Consider the following 19220-nt stretch of genomic DNA (forward strand, 5'->3'; position numbering starts at 1 on the left):
GGGAGCCTGGTGGGATGCCGTCTATGGGGTTGCACAGAGTCGGACACGACTGAAACGACTTAGCAGTAGCAGCAGAGTTTTTAAGTACTAAACACACTGCTGGCTTAATTCAGCGAATCTAAAGTGCCACTTGGGTGCGGGAGAAATCTGGCCTCAACTCGCTGGGGCTTATGCCTTTTAAGCCATTCCGGGTCCAGGGAGTTAGTTGTCTTGCTGGTTGCTTCCTCAGTCACAGGCTACCTCTTAGGAGAGTTTTTGAAACAAAAAGTCTCTGGCTTGAATACAGGTCCTGTGCCCAGGATGAAAAGCATTCTGTTGCCTTTTGGGGGGCGAGGGTGGAGAAAGAACAGAATTTCAGAAGTCTTTCTGCTTTTTGGAACCTTGGATTCGGCCTATTTCATATAATTTAAAAATCTTTTTTTTTTTTTTTAATTCTTGGCTAAACTATCCTGGAGTCCTAATGACTAGCAAGAATTATTGTTTCTTCAAGACGGTAACTCTTCATGTAGAAGTCAGAAATGCCTTCTGCAGAAGGAGATTTGCAGGAAAGAGTATTCCCACAGAGTGAGTTAAACAAACCTAATCATAGTTTCGCGTGTTAGGGTGTCTGGTTTACCATTCCCTCTACGCAAGAATTCTGAAGATGTAAGGGAAAGGGCAGATTAGAGAAGTTGGGAAAATTCCACAAGAAAGTTTTGGTTTTTTCCATTTCTGCCTTTTTTGTTGATTTTCTTTCCCTTTGTTTTGTTTTTATTAGCTTTTTTTTTTAAACCAAGTGATATTGCCATTCTCCGGTTATTCATTCTGCTGTTTTATAATTGATTTTTTAAGTTATGATTGGTTTTATATATAATTCACAGAGCATTTTGTTGAATTTTGGGCTGGTTAGGGGTTGCTTTCAGGCTAGGCTCAAATAAGGTATATAAATAATATTACTCCGTATTCTTAACTTTATTCACTCAAACATTTCAACAACTTAGTAGGAAAAACATAAATTAACCTTTTGGAACTGCAACAAAAAACATCTCAAGTAGGAAAGAATAAGCATCTATTAACATAATACATATTTTTAAAACTTACTGTTTTTTCATCATTGAAAAAGCAAGTGAAGTGCTTAACGTTGTTATAATCAAGATTATAATTTCACTGTTGATAAGCCTGAGTTCTTGGTTGTCTGGTTTGGAAAACTTGTTGACTTTTGAAATAGTGGAATAAGACTCCAGTGTCTTAGAAAATCATATATGAGGATGAATAAGTTTTATAGTTTGTAATTAAAGACTTATGGTAATTTTTTTTAACTATCTAAAATTGACGACAGTGGCTGGTAACTTAAAGGATCTAAGTTATCTATATAATAATCCATAGGAAAAGCCAAGTGTTGTGACCTTGTCATTTCATGAGTAATATTTATATTGAAAAGATTTGACCTCAGAGGAAGGTTTTTGATAAATTAAGGGCAGTGTTTAAAAGATTAGAAATGAGATTTGAACTCGAATACTGGTAATCTAGCAGAGAGGATCATAAAGTGAAATATTATCCAGTTTACTTGTTGGGGAATTTCTCTTTTTTAAATACTTACGTAGAAGAAATGAACAAGTTGTTACTTGTAACATTACTTACATGTGGTGGCCTGAATCTTAAAATACTTTGTCCTTTATCTCTCCAAATTCAGGGAGTGTTTGGAAAACAAAAACTGAAATGATTTGGAAAACAAAGCAGCAGACATGATACTTGAGTAATTAGGGTTAAGTTGTAATTAAAAACAGGTAATTTGTTCAACCGAGTATTAGGGTAACCATGTCAGGGCTCCTGTGCCTGTGGCCCTGAAAGCCAAACTGACAGCTGGTGTTTGCAGCACGATGAGGGTCTATCTGGGGCTTCCCAGGCAGCGCTGGGGGTAAGGAACCTGCCTGCCAATGCTTGAGATGTAAAAGATGTGGGTTAGATCCCTGGGTCGGGAAGATCCCCTGGAGGAGGGCATAGCAACCCACTCTGGTATTCTTGCCTGGAGAATCCCATGGACAGAGGAGTCCAGCAGGCTACATAGAGTCACGAAGAATCGGAGGTGACTGAAGCAGCTCAGCAAGGAAGCAGCAGACCCGTGTGGGAGACAAGTCTCAGATCCACTCTGACTTTGTGTTTAGAGTTTTTCTGTTTTTTTTTTTTTTTTTTAAAGAGGCTGGGATTAATCATCATCTAGTGACGTTTCCATAACATTTCTTAATCATAGTTTTGGGAGTCAGGGTGACTTGCAGCGACCCCATGGACTGCAGCCTACCAGGCTCCTCCATCCATTGGATTTTCTAGGCAAGAGTACTGGAGTGGCTTGCGATTGCCTTCTCCGAGGAGCAGCAGCAGCAGGGTCTGGTTTACAATTCTCAGGCCAGGTGGCCCATGGCACAGGAGTCTGTGAGCTCTCCTTGCCCTGGAGGAACAACTTGAGTTTGTACATTAATGATATTGACAACAGCAGTTTCAGTATGTTAATGATGTTAACAATAGTGATCGTAGTCTTCTGATTCTGGTTGATTGGTGTTCTGTTAGCACAGGATTGAGGTAGAAGGGACCAAAAAAGAAATAAAGTTTTGGATAAAGAGATTAATCATAAACTCAGTAAGGGAGTTTGGTTTTAGGGGGTCTTGCTGTCATTAGAGAGGCATTGTCTGCTTTCTAATACTGATGTTTAACATCTTCCTCTCCTTAACCAATTATTTTTGCCTTCTAATACTGATGTTTAACATCTTCCTCTCCTTAACCAATTATTTTAAGTATTATATAATAATGTGTGTTGAGTTGGTGGTATATTTTTATACTTGTCATGCTTAAGTCTCTGCATGTGAGTATGTTTAATTCCTCTCCTCCCCCTCACCTTAGATTTTAGAATCTGAGAGGCAGGGACTGTGGGTCCTCCTTTTTTATTTTTTCCCACAGTAATTGGCACATTGATCAGATACCAGGTCTTCTAAACTTAAAAGCCTGGAAAATCCTTGAAATACAGTTGGACTTTGCAGTCCATAAAAATACTCCAGACCATAGATTCCTTAGTCTAGTGGGTTTTTAAGACCGCCCATTACCTGGCCCATCCTCTAGCTTATCAAGAGCTGGGTCATCCCTTCCTTCATTCTCTCCGGTTACAGTCCCATGCAAGTAAATTACTCTGATTTCGCTAGGTCTCTAGTGGGTGAGTTTAGCCGGTTTAGTAGGTAAGTCTCTCTTGCCTGCCATTGTCATGTGACACTTTCTGTATTCCTTCCAAGAACAAAGTCCTGTGAAAGTAGAGTTTCAAGTTGTTTGAAAATCTCTGTAGCAAGTTATGAAAAGAAGATGGCAAACAAAGGTGACCCGGTCTATCAGTTTCCTGAATGTCAACAGGGAGTTTATTACACTTCCCAAGCTGAACCTCCAGAGAGTCACTAAACCCATTTGAGAATGCCAGAGTGATAAACCTGGCACTTTGACCAGAGTGAAAATGAAAGTAATGCTGGGTATTTTTGTTTGTTTTGTCTTTTTTTTTTTTTTAGAGCAGGGCAGGTGGTAGAAGGCAGAGAAACAGATGAACTTAGTCATAAAAGTTCTTAAAAATATTTATTCATTTTGCATTTCAGCTCTGAAAAGGAAGTCTGTAGGCCTAAATGAACACAGTCTCCAGATGGGAGTTGGCAGGGTGCTGTGTGCTCAGTCGTGTCCACCTCTGTGCGACCCCATGGACTGTAGCCTGCCAGACTCCTCTGTCCATGGGGTTTTTCGGGCAAGCATACTAGAGTGAGTTGCCATTTCCTTCTCCAGGGAATCTTCCCTACCCAGGGATTGAAAATGCATCTCCTGTGTCTCTTACATTGCAGGCAGATTCTTTACCTGCTGAGCCATCCAGCAAGCTCGGGGGCAGCCTTAAAGCCCTTGGGCTCCAGCTATGTAAGAGATGGCAGGTGCAGCTGGAGGATGGGACCTAAAAGCATGCCCTAGTCTTATTTGGAGGAAAAACCAGAGAGGATGGTTTCCTGGAATGAGAAATTCAGCCTCTGTACTCTGAGCTATTTCCTCCAACCTTACACCGGTCTCCATTGTCTCCTGCTTTGTGTTTTTTTTTTCTTTTTCCCTCTTGTTCTTCCTTTCTGTGCAATATTAAGTTTCTTCTAAAGGGTCGAACGTGAGACCTCAGAGACTCAAACCTGAACTTGGAGTCTAGCTCCTCCTCTGTACTTACTAGAGTGTAGCATTGAGTAAAGTAGTAGATATCTGAATCTCACTTTCCTCATCTGCAAAATGGGGATAATACTGGTGCTGTTTCATAGTATTGTTGTAAAGGGTAAATGAGAATACTTGCTCTATGTAAAGCAGATGGTGCAGTGCCCTTGTATATAAATGCTTGATAACTTATTGTTACTAGTCCAAAAGTCATGTATGGATCTGAGAGTTGGACTATAAAGAAAGCTGAGTGCAGAAGAATCGATGCTTTTGAACTGTGGTATTAAAGAAGACTCTTGAGAGTCCCTTGGACTTCAAGGAGATCCAACCAGTCCATTCTAAAGGAGGTCAATCCTGGGTGTTCATTGGAGGGACTGATGTTGAAGCTGAAACTCCAATACTTTGGCCACTTTATGCGAAGAGCTGACTCATTTGAAAAGACTCTGGTGCTGGAAAGATTGAGGGCAGGAAGAGAAGGGGATGACAAAGGATGAGATGGTTGGATGGCATCACCGACTCAATGATGAGTTTGGGTAAACTCCGGGAGGTGGACAGGGAGCCTGGCGTGCTGCGGTTCATGGGGTCGAAAAGAGTCAGACACGACTGAGCAACTGAACTGAACTGAACTAGTAATACTGTTAACCTTAGCAGCATTATGTACCTATCACTTAAGCTAATTGACAATATAAGGCTTAGTAAGAAAAAATTAATAGCTGGTTGACTCCATCTTCAGAAAACTGAGATTACCTTTGCTACTGCAGTTGAGAGTGTTGAGCTTCAAAACTAATTTTCTGTTTATTTTTGTTGGTTGAAGAAATTTATTTCTTTCGGTTTCAGAAAAAAATTATTGAAAAATTTAGTGAATAGAATATATGGGTAAGTGGATTTGAATCAGTCAATTCCATTGTCTTTAAACTTTGTAGATAAAGGATGAGTTCAAAGAAATTTAATAGTGTGTCTTTAGGCTGCTATACCAAAATACTGTAGACTCAGTGGCTTAAACAACGAACATTTCACTCACTTCTGAAGGCTGGGAAGTCAGATCAAGGTGCTGGCAGATTCTGTGTCTGGTGAGGAACTGCTTCCTGGTTTATAGATAGCTGTCTTCTTGCTCTATCTTTCCATGACAGAAGGGGCCAGGGAACTCTCTGGGGTGTCTTGTAAGGGCACAGATAGCATTTGTTAGGGCTCCACCCTCATGATCTAATCACCTCCCAAAGACCCCCACCTCCAATACCATCACATTCAGGGGTTAGGATTTCAACATATATATTTTGTCCCTAACATAGGAATTCAGTCTGTAGCATAGATCCTTCATTCCATTTCTCTCCTGCTCTTTGATCTTGAAAATAAAAATACTGAAATATTATAGCAATTTGTATCTCTGCCTTCTGGCATAGATGGTGATTATGGCAGGGAGGGCGGGTGGAGAGTGTGATCCAACACTATTCATTTGTCCATCCACTGCCCAAATCCTCTTGAGTTCTGGCCAGGGACCAGGAGGATGGCCAGCAGGAACGAAGAGCAAACTGCCCTGTGAAGTGGTGAAGAGCAACGCTCTTGGTTCTATGGCACCTTTCGCAGGAAGGTCAGAGTGGTGTCTGACCTGAGAGCTGAAGGGAAGTGAAGAGTAGCAGACAGAGCAGGGGGATCAGGAGGTGCTAGGCTCCTGAGTGGAGAAGGAGCAGGGTCCCCTTAAAATAAGACCTGAGTTCCTGGAGCCAAAAAAGCGTAGGCCTGATTTAAGATGGGAGTGGAGCTGGGTGAAGGGGCCAGTGACCAGGGCAGTTTAAGAACATGGAAAACAATTGTGGGGATTTTAAGCAGAAGGGTAATGTTGAATTGCAACTTTATTTTTTATTTATTTGGCTGTACCAGGTCTTAGTTGTGGCATGCAGGATCTTTTTTTTTTTTTAATTTTAAACTTTACAACATTGTATTGGTTTTGCCATATATCAACATGAATCCGCCACAGGTATACATGTGTTCCCCATCCTGAACCCTCCTCCCTCCTCCCTCCCCCGTACCATCCCTCTGGGTCGTCCCAGTGAACCCGTCCAAGGATCTTTAGTTGCAGCATGCACACTCTCAGTTGCCACACGTGGGATCTAGTTCCCTAACCAGGGATCGAACCTGGGTCCCCTGCATTGGGAGCGTGGAGTCTTAGCCACTGAACCACCAGGGACATCCCTGAGTTGCAACATTTAAACATAAATTTTTGCGTCTGTGATCTTTCCAAAGCTGTTGTATTGCCACAGAATTAGATCAGTACAAATTATTCAGATAATTTCCGTTAAAATTGCCTTTAAAAAGGCAAAATCATACTTTATAGTCAGGGAGGCCATTTCTGTGCACTTTCTGGTTATCATCTTTCAAAGACTATGTCTCCCTGGGGGATATCTAATCACCATGGTGTGGAAAGTGCTACTCTTAATCAGGGACCAGATGATAAGGTTGTTGAATGAACCTGGAAACCAGGTCATTGCTTTCTCTAGGTCACTCCATAGAACTGAGGTGTGATAGTTGAGAAGCCTGCCTCACTTTGTTTTGTTATTGATTTTGTCTGGTGAAACAATGCGTTTGCCCAGTCTCTTAACTGGCAATTCCAGGGAGACTATCCAGTTTCTGAAAAGTTATCCTTACTGGTGTTAAGTGAAGTTATTTCTAGTTAAATGATGCCGTCATTGCAGGAAGAGAGGAAAGGCAAGAAAAGAGGAAGGTCTTAAAAAAAAAAGAAAGATTTGAACCATTACTGCCTCTCAAGAGTGTGGCGGTGGGTAACCGTAGTGCTAAGGGGAAGTTTGGCTTTGGGGTCAGTGCAATGTGAGCTTTGCTACGTGCTAAGCTGTTTGACCTTGGGCAAAGATTGCTAACCTCTGAGCATAGCTTCCTTCATCTATTAAATAGGGCCAATAACTTTTCGGGATTATTATGACAATAAGATGATAATGAGGGTCTCATGTAACCTTTTGTGTGTTTTTATGGGTATCAAGGAACACATATTTAGGGTATCTTTATTTGTACACATTGTTCTTATTTGATAAAAGGGGATTGTTGAAACCACGAAATAATGTAGTTCACTCAGCAGGTAAACTATTGGACATCTGAAGCTGTGAATAGATCAGTTACAAGGTGATTCATGCTACTGCAGGAGAATTCCTTGTTTTATGGAAAGATTTACCAAAATCTTGGTTTACCAAAATATGGTTCCCATTAGTGAACCTAAGCTATGATGGGCTTAGAAAAATCTGGTCCTATGCAACTTTTCAATGACATTTGTAAAAACCTTAGGTCATCTTCAACTCTTCTTCTGGGACCCATGTACAGTCTGTAAGGAGACCTTGTTGACTTTAACTTCAAAATACCCAGAATCCAGTTTCTTCTATCACTTTGCTGTAAGCTACCAAAATCTCTTGCCGTGATATAATATCAACCTCTTGTCACTGATTCCATCTCGCTTCCCCTATAATCGTATCTTAAAGAGCAGCCAGGGAACCTGAAAAGCTCTAGTCAGATCATGTGATCCTTTGCCCAGATCCCTCCAATATCTTCAGATGAAAATGCAAAATCCTTCCTGTGGTTGACAAGGCTTTTGACCACCTGCCTCCTGCCTTCTTTTACCTCTCCTCTCTGCCCATGTTTTGTCTCTTTTTCCCTCCCTCCCTTCTAGCTGCACTTTCTCCTTGAACTCGATTCCTTAAACATGCTTGGCCTTGCTGCCTTGACCTTTGGTTATCTCCTCTCCTTGAACGCTCCTCCCCAGATGTCCATTTGGCTAAGCCTTCTTCCTTCCTTCTAGTCTTTACTCAGATATCACCTTCTCAATGAAACCTTCCCTTCTATCTTTAAACCAACAATCCAATCTCCTTCATGCCTCTTCTGACCCTGTTAGCCTGCTCTACTTGGGCTTTATGTCGTTTGTCACCATCTCCCATTCTGCAGGTGTTGTTCATTTCTGATGTTTCATGTTTGTCTACTCCTATTAGAGTGGTGGCAGCACCATGAAGACAAAGATCTTTTTTGTTCGCTTTTGTATCTCCAGCACCTAGAACAGAGCCTGCACATAAACACTAATACTTAGTTATTGAATGAATGAAAATATTCAGGTACTCCAGTATCTTTGAGGGATAATGTATTTTTTTGTGTGTGGGGGATTCTCTTCTCTTTCTACATTCTCTTTTTAGTTATAAATCTAAGAGCTATTTGTGGTCTTCCCACCTCTAAAAGTGAGATTATTTAGTCTAAAAACAAAATATAGACTATAACCTCAGGGAGGTGTTCTCATAGTAGAGACCCTGGAATCACACTGCCCAGTGTGGCTTTCTGTGTCCCAGACACGCCTGTACTCACTTGCTTCTTTCTGCTTCTGTGTCCTTTTGTTCTTGCAAAGACGTTCAGCGGCTTCAGCGGTTGTTGAACGTTGTTCTCTGCCTAGAGTGACCCTCCTTCTGTTGTTCACTCTTCCTTATGCCTCCTGTTGATGAACTTCTACCTACTTTTCAGAGTCCACATTCTGAATGTTTCTGTGCAGCTGCCCAGATGGAAGCCATCATGTACTTTTGGAATTCTAGTAGCTCTAGTTTTATCCTTTTTTGTGGGCTTTTCCAGACTTTACCTTCTTAGTTGTTTGTGTGTTTGTGTGCACCTGTGCATGCACACATGACTTTGTTCTTAACTATAAACCTGTCAAGAGTGTACAATAAATTATATATAGTGAATGAATATATTTTCTTTGAGATGTATTTTGACGGGGGTGGGATGTTTTCCATTTTGTGGGTTATATTTTGCAAAACTAATTTGTACACCTTTTTTTCTCTTTGTTTTAAAACCTGAAGTGATGCCTTAAAAGCTGGTTGAAATTAAACCAAGGCTGACTAGACAAAGATGGGTTATTGAATTACTGCAGCAGAGCTGGAACAACAGTTTTGAAAGTATGAAATGCAGTGAGAGCAAAAAGATGTCTTTGTGCGTGTGTGTGTGTGTGGTGCCCAGTTGATAAATCATGTCGGACTGTTGTGACCCCATGGTCTGTAGCTTGCCAGGCTCCTCTGTCCGTGAAATTTTTCAGGCAAGAGTAATGGAATAGGTTGCCATTTCCTTCTGCAGGAGATCTTTTCAGTTCAGGGATCGAACTTGCATCTTCTGCATTGGCAGGCAGATTCTTTACCACTGAGCCACCAAGGAAACCCATCCTGTGTAGCATAGGTAATAAGCTAATCTTTTTTCATACATGTGTTATAAAGCCAACCACTATGCCAGTTTAATAAACATTTCAGTATTAATAAAAATTTGGTAATATATTTAGTATTTAAACCCAAGATTTTTTTTTTTTTTTTTCACTCCTTTTTAACTTTGGAAGGGTCTTTTAGGAATTAATTTTTCCTGTGCTAGAGAAACAATCATTTGAAATTCAGCAATTCCTTCAGCTTCCTTTCAGTTTCCTTTTCTTCTGTGAAATCTAGCTAAAATTAGGCTTGATATTTTATTTTTATTTATTTATTTATTTTTTTATGCCCTCATTCTTTTTTTTTTTTTTTAATTTTTATTCCTTTATTTCTCATGTGTTCCCCATCCTGAACCCTCCTCCCTCCTCCCTCCCCATACCATCCCTCTGGGTCGTCCCAGTGCACCAGCCCCAAGCATCCAGCATCGTGCATTGAACCTGGACTGGCATCTCGTTTCATACATAACATTTCACATGTTTCAATGCCATTCTCCCAAATCTTCCCACCCTCTCCCTCTCCCACAGAGTCCATAACCTCCTTTTGTCTGCACCATGTGGCTTGTGGGATCTTAGTTCCCTGACCAGGGATTGAACCTAGGCCTTCAAGTCCCAATCACTGGATCACCAGGAAAGACCCCTCAAGTCTTTAAAAATTGTTACAAGTAGACTTTGCTTTCATAAGAGAGTCTTTCCCAATGAAGGTTTTAGTAAAGTTTGCTAATTTGTAAAGCTGAGATTAATTAGTGAAAAAATTGAATTCCAGGATGTATTGACCAAAATGTAGTTTTGTTATTTCAAAGGCCTGATAAAACGAACCCATACCTTCTAGAGCCTTCAGACCTTTTGGGGGACATTGGGCTAAATTTCCTGGAATATCTCTTTGGTAGTAAAAGCATTGAGTGGTCAGTGTATATAGTTAATAACTGCTAGAAAGTTAACCACAGAGCATTGAGTATATGCATTTTTTTCCCATTATGGAAAGAAGTGAATACTGCAGTTGGTTGATCATCTACAGAAGTTGAGAAACTTGAGAAAACTGAAAAGTCATAAGAGACTGATGAGAGAATGCCAAAACTGGAAGGACCTCTTCAGTTGAACTATTAGGGAAAGAAGGTGGAAGAGGTGAGATGATAATGCAACCTTTTGTGTGTGTTTATGGGTATCAGGGAACATGACAGAGAATATCTAGGCAAGAAGATCAGTGGCAAAGAGCCGAAAATGGGGGACGCGTCAGTGGTGGGTTGATTAAAAGCAGTGGTAGGAGAGGGGCTTCCTAGTGTCCGGTGGTATAGACTCCACTGCAGGGGGCGCGGGTTTGATTCTTGGTCGGGAAACTAAGATCTGACATGCCCAGCCTCCAAAAAACAAAAAAAAAGTATCTTGAAAAAACTAATGGTAGGAATGATGAGCAGCAGACTCTGACAGCAGAACAGATTTGTGAGGGATGAATTAAGAGAGGAAAACTAGTAAGGAGGACCAGCAGAGGCGATGCTGGTAACAGCAAGGAAGTCGGCAAAACCGAACTCCATCACACGTGCCCACCGCTGGCGTGGCGCATAAAGCCTTCTCCCTACAAGAGCCTGAACTCGGAAGAAATGCCGCGTCTCCGTAGCCCCAAGGATACCATCATTTCCTGTTCTTGGTACATGCCTACATGGACATTAAGATCGGGGACTTCCTCATTATATATGGTGCTTTAGGCCAAGTGAATCGATCCAGTATGTCTTATCTATAGCCGTGGCTGCGCCTCTAGCCTTAACTACAGATGACGTTGATGACACTAAATTGCCAAGGAAATATTATATAGGTTTTAGGATATGCGTCTCAAGATGGCCAGGAAAGGGTATACAGTCTCCTTTAGAAATTTAAATTCTAGTTTTTAAAGTTCCCTTAACCCTCCTGGTATGTTAAAAAAAAAAAACCCTAATTCTCCAGATTGATTTTACTGTAATGCCTGGTGGTAATTGCTCACTACCAAGCTCACTTCCAGTGGAAATGTTGCCAAGCTTGCTTTAATGATCACTGAAACTCCCATCTTGTCACATCAACGGAGCTAATAAAGTAAACAAGCTCCCCTAATCTTGCACATTCAGTCTAATAATTTTGCTGTGGAACAGGGAGCAGCTGCTTATCTATGTGTTTCAATACCTGTCATTGCCTGTCTTGAGAAAGGAGGGGATGATCTCCTTATAGATAAGGGGGAAAAAAAAAACCCACAGCAGGTTAGACAACGGTGTTCACACATTCTAAATTAGAGGAGGCTGGATTAATGAAATTTTACCATAATGATGACATCTCAATTTACAAATTGCTTTTGTAAGTTTTCTCAGATGATTTCCATAACCAAGTCATATACCAAGACCAGAGGGAGCGGCAGTGACTCTAAGGAGTGGTACACAGCTAGTAAATGACAGAAGAAACTGAATCCATGTGTTCTAACTCCAGGCTCCTGCGAAAGCTCCTGATGAGGAAGTTTGCAGTACCTGTCCAAGAGTCTATATGTCCGAGACTTCCTCAAATGTTACCTGAAAGTGAAAGGTCTATTTCTACCGTATTTTTGTCATGACAATATCCATGGGACATAAGAATCAATTGGAGGTGCTTGTTAAAAGTAGAGCCTAGGGCTTCACTCTAAACCCACTCAATGAAAATCTCTAAGAAAAGAACTTGGGGAAATGTATTTTTTTTAACAAATTAAGTTGATTCTTAAGCTCATGCGTTTTGGGAAGCACTGGGCTGGGATCGGGCTAGTCTTGGAAGAAGGCAGTGGGTTATACATGCAGGCTTTTTAGCCAGATAAGCTATTCTTAGTACCAGGGCTTGGTTTATAATAGTGTTAAAACTTCCCAGTGATTTCTGTACCAAATATTTACATGTAATTTTGACAGTTAAATGGAGATTCTATTTTAGGCTACTTCTGTGTTTGTGCATTCAAAATAGATTATGAGAAAAGCAAACAAAACTTGAAACTTCTGTATGTTGCTATGCAATGAGAACTACAAGCAGCATACCCAGCCTTTACTAATTGGAGATCAGGTGAGGGTAGGGGGCCAATAAGAATGGGTTTTGGTAGATGCAAATAATGGAAAGTTTACTTTGCTTTTGGGTAAGACCATAGGAAGAACAGCTGAAGACTCTGAAAGCTTCTTCACTATAAAGAATTGAGAGAACAGTATGTTCTTATTTTTTGTTTGCAGTTTTTTTTGGTGGTCCCATTTTTTAGTTTATATTTATTGCATTTATAGACAAGAACATTTAAAATCTTTCTTTAAAGGTGGATTTTTACAAAATTGTCTTTATTTATTTTACAAAATTAATGTAAGTGATACTGATTGGGCCAATAGACAGGAGAGGATATTCATTTTCTTAAAAAAAAAAAAAAAAATTTAAAGTCCTCCAAATGATGAAGAAGCAAAATGGGCTTGGGTTTAACCAGAAGAAATTCCGATTTTAGTGGGCCATCTCGTTGACATTTGTAGTGATTAAACAGTGGAATCAGTTTGTTCATTCATTCAGCAGATAATATGCATTATGTGCTGACTATATCCTGGGCATACAGCACTGGAGCTGGGGATTAGTAGAGAGTAAGAAAGTGTTGGCCTGTACCTTGTTTGTTCTAGGAGAGGACACTGATCATTACAAAAGCAGCTCCAAAAAGTTTATTGGGAGCCAGCTATGGGGGTACCTCTTCAGAGGTTTAAAGGTTTTCTGGAAGAAGTAACATTTAATCCAACATGTGGAAGGAAAGATGATGATGATAGTAATGGTTAATAATGGGAATAAGACAAAATGAAAAAACTTACCACGTACCAGATGCTCTTCTAAGTGCCTCAGTTAATTCAGTTGCTCCAATCAGGTAGGTCTCATTAATACCCCCATTTTACTGAAAGAAAGCTAAGATAAGAGAGTTGTTGTTGTTCAGTTGCTAAATCATGTCTGATTCTTTGCAGTCCCATGGACTGTAGTATGCCAGGCTTCCCTGTTCTTCACTCTATCCCGGACTTTGCTCCAACTCATGTCCATTGAGTCAGTGATGTCATCCAACCATCTCATCGTCTTTTGCTCTATTCTCCTCCTGCTTCAATCTTTCCCAGCATCAGGGTCTTTTGTTGGGCCCTTCTCATCAGATAGCCAAAGTATTGGAGCTTCAGCATCAATCCTTCCAATGAGTATTCAGGGTTGATTTCCTTTAGGATTGACTGGTTTGATCTTCTTGCTGTCAGAGGGACTCTCAAGAATCTTCTCCAGCACCACAGTTCAAAAGCATCAGTTCTTTGGTGCTCAGCCTTCTTTATGGTCCAGCTCTTACATCGGTACTGGAAAAACCATAGCTTTGACTATATGGACCTTTGTCAGCAAAGTGATGTCTCTGATTTTTAATATGCTGTCTAAGTTTGTCAGAGCTTTCCTTCCAAGGAGCAACCGTCTTTTATTTTTTGTGGCTGCAGTCACTGTCTGCAGTGATTTTATAGCCCAAGAAAATAAAATCTGTCACTGCTTCCACTTTTCCCCCATCTATTTGCCATGAAGTGATGGGACTGGATGCCATGATCTTAGTTTTTTGAATACTGAGTTTTAAGCCAGCTTTTTCACTCTCCGCTTTCACCCTCTTCAGTTTCTTTTCTGCCGTGAGAGTGGCATTATCTGCATATCTGAGGTTATTGTTATTTCTCCTGGCAATCTTGATTTCAGCTTGGGATTTATCCAGCCTGGCATTTCACATAATGTACTCTGCATATAAGTTAAATTAGCTGGGTGATGATATACAGTTTCAAAATACTCCTTTCCCAATTTTTTTTAAATTTTATTTTATTTTTAAACTTTACATAATTGTATTAGTTTTGCCAAATATCAAAATGAATCCGCCACAGGTATACATGTGTTCCCCATCCCGAACCCTCCTCCCTCCTCCCTCCCCATACCATCCTTCTGGGTCGTCCCAGTGCACTAGCCCCAAGCATCCAGTATGGTGCATCGAACCTGGACTGGCATCTCGTTTCATACATGATATTTTACATGCTTCAATGCCATTCTCCCAAATCTTCCCACCCTCTCCCTCTCCCATAGAGTCCATAAGACTGTTCTATACATCAGTATCTCTTTTGCTGTCTCGTACACAGGGTTATTGTTACCATCTTTCTAAATTCTATATAAATGCGTTATTATACTGTATTGGTGTTTTTCCTTCTGGCTTACTTCACTCTGTATAATAGGCTTCAGTTTCATCCATCTCATTAGAACTGATTCAAATGTTTTCTTTTTAATGGCTGAGTAATACTCTATTGTGTATATGTACCACAGCTTTCTTATCCATTCATCTGCTGATGGACATCTAGGTTGCTTCCATGTCCTGGCTATTATAAACAGTGCTGTGATGAACATTGGGGTACACGTGTCTCTTTCCCTTCTGGTTTCCTCAGTGTGTATGCCCAGCAGTGGGATTGCTGGATCATAAGGCAGTTCTATTTCCAGTTTTTTAAGGAATCTCCACACTGTTCTCCATAGTGGCTGTACTAATTTGCATTCCCACCAACAGTGTAAGAGGGTTCCCTTTTCTCCACACCCTCTCCGGCATTTATTATTTGTAGACTTTTGGATCGCAGCCATTCTGACTGGCGTGAAATGGTACCTCATAGTGGTTTTGATTTGCATTTCTCTGATAATGAGTGATGTTGAGCATCTTTTCATGTGTTTGTTAGCCCTCTGTATGTCTTCTTTGGAGAAATGTCTGTTTAGTTCTTTGGCCCATTTTTTGATTGGGTCATTTATTTTTCTGGAGTTGAGCTGTAGGAGTTGCTTGTATATTTTTGAGATTAGTTGTTTGTCAGTTGCTTCATTTGCTATTATTTTCTCCCATTCTGAAGGCTGTCTTTTCACCTTGCTAATAGTTTCCTTTGATGTGCAGAAGCTTTTAAGGTTAATTAGGTCCCATTTGTTTATTTTTGCTTTTATTTCCAATATTCTGGGAGGTTGGTCATAGAGGATCCTGCTATGATGTATGTCAGAGAGTATTTTGCCTATGTTCTCCTCTAGGAGTTTTATAGTTTCTGGTCTTACGTTTAGATCTTTAACCCATTTTGAGTTTATTTTTGTGTATGGTGTTAGAAAGTGTTCTAGTTTCATTCTTTTACAAGTGGTTGACCAGATTTCCCAGCACCACTTGTTAAAGAGATTGTCTTTAATCCACTGTATATTCTTGCCTCCTTTGTCAAAAATAAGGTGTCCATATGTGCGTGGATTTATCTCTGGGCTTTCTATTTTGTTCCATTGATCTATATTTCTGTCTTTGTGCCAGTACCATACTGTCTTGATAACTGTGGCTTTGTAGTAGAGCCTGAAGTCAGGTAGGTTGATTCCTCCAGTTCCATTCTTCTTTCTCAAGATCGCTTTGGCTATTCGAGGTTTTTTGTATTTCCATACAATTTGTGAAATTATTTGTTCTAGCTCTGTGAAGAATACTGTTGGTAGCTTGATAGGGATTGCATTGAATCTATAGATTGCTTTGGGTAGTATACTCATTTTCACTATATTGATTCTTCCAATCCATGAACATGGTATATTTCTCCATCTATTAGTGTCCTCTTTGATTTCTTTCACCAGTGTTTTATAGTTTTCTATATATAGGTCTTTAGTTTCTTTAGGTAGATATATTCCCAAGTATTTTATTCTTTCTGTTGCAATGGTGAATGGAATTGTTTCCTTAATTTCTCTTTCTGTTTTCTCATTATTAGTGTATAGGAATGCAAGGGATTTCTGTGTGTTGATTTTATATCCTGCAACTTTACTATAGTCATTGATTAGTTCTAGTAATTTTCTAGTGGATTCTTTAGGGTTTTCTATGTAGAGGATCATGTCATCTGCAAATAGTGAGAGTTTTACTTCTTCTTTTCCAATTTGGATTCCTTTTATTTCTTTTTCTGCTCTGATTGCTGTGGCCAAAACTTCCAAAACTATGTTGAATAGTAATGGTGAAAGTGGGCACCCTTGTCTTGTTCCTGACTTTAGAGGAAATGCTTTCTATTTTTCACCATTGAGGATAATGTTTGCTGTGGGTTTGTCATATATAGCTTTTATTATGTTGAGGTATGTTCCTTCTATTCCTGCTTTCTGGAGAGTTTTTATCATAAATGGGTGTTGAATTTTGTCAAAGGCTTTCTCTGCATCTATTGAAATAATCATATGGTTTTTATTTTTCAATTTGTTAATGTGATGTATTACATTGATTGATTTGTGGATATTGAAGAATCCTTGCATCCCTGGGATAAAGCCCACTTGGTCATGGTATATGATCTTTTTAATGTGTTGTTGGATTCTGATTGCTAGGATTTTGTTAAGGATTTTTGCATCTATGTTCACCAGTGATATTGGCCTGTAGTTTTCTTTTTTTGTGGGATCTTTGTCAGGTTTTGGTATTAGGGTGATGGTGGCCTCATAGAATGAGTTTGGAAGTTGACCTTCCTCTGCAATTTTCTGGAAGAGTTTGAGCAGGATAGGTGTTAGCTCTTCTCTAAATTTTTGGTAGAATTCAGCTGTGAAGCCGTCTGGACCAGGGCTTTTGTTTGCTGGAAGATTTTTGATTACAGTTTCAATTTCCGTGCTTGTGATGGGTCTGTTAAGATTTTCTATTTCTTCCTGGTCCAGTTTTGGAAAGTTGTACTCTTCTAAGAATTTGTCCATTTCTTCCACATTGTCCATTTTATTGGCATATAATTGTTGATAGTAGTCTCTTATGATCCTTTGTATTTCTGTGTTGTCTGTTGTGATCTCTCCATTTTCGTTTCTAATTTTATTGATTTGATTTTTCTCCCTTTGTTTCTTGATGAGTCTGGCTAATGGTTTGTCAATTTTATTTATCCTTTCAAAGAACCAGCTTTTGGCTTTGTTGATTTTTGCTATGGTCTCTTTTGTTTCTTTTGCATTTATTTCTGCTCTAATTTTTAAGATTTCTTTCCTTCTACTAACCCTAGGGTTCTTCATTTCTTCCTTTTCTAGTTGCTTTAGGTGTAGAGTTAGGTTATTTATTTGACTTTTTTCTTGTTTCTTGAGGTGTGCCTGTATTGCTATGAACTTTCCCCTTAGGACTGCTTTTACCGTGTCCCACAGGTTTTGGGTTGTTGTGTTTTCATTTTCATTCATTCCTATGCAAATTTTGATTTCTTTCTTGATTTCTTCTGTGATTTGTTGGTTATTCAGCAGTGTGTTGTTCAGCCTCCATATGTTGGAATTTTTAATAGTTTTTCTCCTGTAGTTGAGATCTAATCTTACTGCATTGTGGTCAGAAAAGATGCTTGGAATGATTTCTATTTTTTTGAATTTACCAAGGCTAGCTTTATGGCCCAGGATGTGATCTATCCTGGAGAAGGTTCCATGTGCGCTTGAGAAAAAGGTGAAATTCATTGTTTTGGGATGAAATGTCCTATAGATATCAATTAGGTCTAACTGGTCTATTGTATCGTTTAAAGTTTGTGTTTCCTTGTTAATTTTCTGTTTAGTTGATCTATCCGTAGGTGTGAGTGGGGTATTAAAGTCTCCCACTATTATTGTGTTATTGTTAATTTCTCCTTTCATACTTGTTAGCATTTGTCTTACATGTTGCGGTGCTCCCGTGTTGGGTGCATATATATTTATAATTGTTATATCTTCTTCTTGGATTGATCCTTTGATCATTATGTAGTGACCATCTTTGTCTCTTTTCACAGCCTTTGTTTTAAAGTCCATTTTATCTGATATGAGTATTGCTACTCCTGCTTTCTTTTGGTCTCTATTTGCATGGAAAATCTTTTTCCAGCCCTTCACTTTCAGTCTGTATGTGTCCCCTGTTTTGAGGTGGGTCTCCTGTAAACAACATATGTAGGGGTCTTGTTTTTGTATCCATTCAGCCAGTCTTTGTTTTTTGGTTGGGGCATTCAACCCACTTATGTTTAAGGTAATTACTGATAAGTATGATCCCGTTGCCATTTACTTTATTGTTTTGGGTTCGAATTTATACACCGTTTTTGTGTTTCCTGTCTAGAGAATATCCTTTAGTATTTGTTGGAGAGCTGGTTTGGTGGTGCAGAATTCTCTCAGCTTTTGCTTGTCTGAAAAGCTTTTGATTTCTCCTTCATACTTGAATGAAATCCTTGCTGGGTACAATAATCTAGGCTGTAAGTTATTTTCTTTCATCATTTTAAGTATGTCTTGCCATTCCCTCCTGGCTTGAAGAGTTTCTATTGAAAGATCAGCTGTTATCCTTATGGGAATTCCCTTGTGTGTTATTTGTTGTTTTTCCCTTGCTGCTTTTAATATTTGTTCTTTGTTAATTTGATTAATGTGTGTCTTGGGGTGTTTCGCCTTGGGTTTATCGTGTTTGGAACTCTCTGGGTTTCTTGGACTTGGGTGATTATTTCCTTCCCCATTTTAGGGAAGTTTTCAACTATTATCTCCTCAAGTATTTTCTCATGGTCTTTCTTTTTGTCTTCTTCTTCTGGAACCCCTATGATTCAAATGTTGTAGCATTTAATATTGTCCTGGAGGTCTCTGAGATTGTCCTCATTTCTTTTAATTCGTTTTTCTTTTATCCTCTCTGATTCATTTATTTCTACCATTCTATCTTCTAATTCACTATAATCCTATCTTCTGCCTCTGTTATTCTACTATTTGTTGCCTCCAGCGTGTTTTTAATTTCATTTATTGCATTATTCATTATGTATTGACTCTTTTTTATTTCTTCTAGGTCCTTGTTAAACCTTTCTTGCATCTTCTCAATCCTTGTCTCCAGGCTATTTATCTGTGATTCCATTTTAATTTAAAGATTTTGGATCAATTTCAC

The 19220-nt window shown here is 39.4% G+C and overlaps 1 protein-coding gene across 1 annotated transcript in view; it reads left to right on the forward strand.

Moving 5' to 3' along the window:
- Positions 1-19220, forward strand: part of HSD17B12 (hydroxysteroid 17-beta dehydrogenase 12) — a 177440-nt gene that overhangs the window by 664 nt on the left and 157556 nt on the right.

This window comes from Bos taurus, chromosome 15 (assembly GCF_002263795.3).
Source record: "Bos taurus isolate L1 Dominette 01449 registration number 42190680 breed Hereford chromosome 15, ARS-UCD2.0, whole genome shotgun sequence".
Classification (NCBI taxonomy): Eukaryota; Metazoa; Chordata; class Mammalia; order Artiodactyla; family Bovidae; genus Bos; species Bos taurus.